The sequence below is a fragment of the Oryctolagus cuniculus genome, chromosome 12, assembly GCF_051225735.1.
Source record: "Oryctolagus cuniculus isolate XC-2025 breed Fujian yellow rabbit chromosome 12, ASM5122573v1, whole genome shotgun sequence".
Taxonomy (NCBI): Eukaryota; Metazoa; Chordata; class Mammalia; order Lagomorpha; family Leporidae; genus Oryctolagus; species Oryctolagus cuniculus.
The window spans coordinates 33,589,988-33,591,559 of record NC_142878.1 but is presented as its reverse complement, the minus strand read 5'-3'; the positions used below and the strand labels follow the sequence as shown (position 1 = coordinate 33,591,559).

Here is a 1,572-nt window from a genome sequence, read left to right as displayed (position 1 = left end):
CAAGCACTTGAGCCATTCTCTGCTGCCCTTCCGGGTCACAGCAGAGAGCTGGACTGGAAGAGGAGCAACCAGGACAGAATCCAGTGCCCCAACCGGGACTAGAACCTGGGGTGCTAACACCGCAGGCAGAGGATTAGCCAAGTGAGCAGCAGTGCCAGCTGTTAAAACATTCTAAGATGAATTATGTGAGTTGATGAAAGTGTTAATTTGCTTGACTAATAATTATTTCACTGTGATTATATGTATCAAAACATACTTGAAATATGTGCAAATGCTGCTCAGCTTTAAATGGTCTTATGTCCTCATAAACCAACATATTGAATAGCTTAGCTTAGCAACACATTGCACTATAGGGTTTTTCCTTTTATTCTTGTGATTGCACAGCTAACTGGGAATTCTTTCTCTCTGCCACTACCTAGTATCAAGAGAGAATTCTAATTCATACTGCTAGCCTGGGAAAATTATAATAAATTAAAATTCCAAGTAAAGTTTCTATTGAAAGTGTATTGCTTTCATGTCATCATAAATAAAAAATGGTAATCCTTCATAGCGTTCCACTGAAAGGGAATCCCCAGGGCCTGCGAATACGCTGGGAAGATTTGACTATTCCTGGGATGGGTGCACAGCTGTGCTTTAATCAGTATAATGCAAGAAGGATTCCACGAAATTCCCAGGAACAAGCCCAGTCGCTCCATTCCTAACCCCCTCATACCAACTGTCGTCATTTTTCTTGATGACATAGGTAATGGCTCCTTCCTGAAAGGACAGCTCATCTTCCTTATCTCTTGTATAATCATAAATTGCCACAGCTTTCTCCAAGTAAGCCCTTGGAGCACACGGTGGGTCCTCCTTGGCGTAAGGATCACTGTCAATTCTAGCAGCTTCCTCCTCTCCAAATCTTCTGGGGAGAGCACTCATGAAAGACAAGATTTCCCCAGGTGGTGACGGAGGTGGTGGATCTGATATATTTTCTTGGACTCTGGCCACAAACACATTAAAGGTAACTGAGGAGTTACCTGTAGGATGGAGGGAAGAGGAGGAGCAAGAGATACTGGGTTCTGGTAGTAAAACGGTCCTCCATTCATCTGATTCTTAAGGAGGGCGTCTTACAGGGCAATGAACACCGTGTGGTTGAGGGAGTGTGGCAAAAGGCAGGCCTATTCATGCTGTAGAATGGAACAGGATGACCTGGAAGGACACTGGGAGGAATTGGAGTAGGAACAGCAATAGGCAACCCCGCACTCCCTCTATTTTCCTGACTGCTGCTCCGACTACTTGGGTGGCTTCCTTCACTTCTCCCACTGCTGTAAGTATGATTTCTTTGGTTCACAGAAGCTGTCCTCACAGGGCTCTGCTGTGAGGGAGCCATATTACCGATTGGGCTAGGTAAATCGTTATTTGGTACCACTGGAGGATGCAGTAGGGGCAGTGCCAACCAAGAGTCCCTTTCCCAGACATGAGGGGACTGGGAGGTGCCCTAGGCAGCAGCCCAGCTGTCTTCATATTCATTGCAGATTAGATGCCATCTGTACAACAATAAAGTCTGCCGCTTCTACATGACACTACCTTCAG

The 1,572-nt window shown here is 45.6% G+C and overlaps 1 pseudogene; it reads right to left on the bottom strand.

Moving 5' to 3' along the window:
* Positions 1-633: 633 nt before the first annotated feature.
* On the bottom strand, positions 634-1,369 carry LOC100349523 (abl interactor 2 pseudogene; annotated as a pseudogene).
* Between the last annotated feature and the right edge of the window lie 203 nt (positions 1,370-1,572).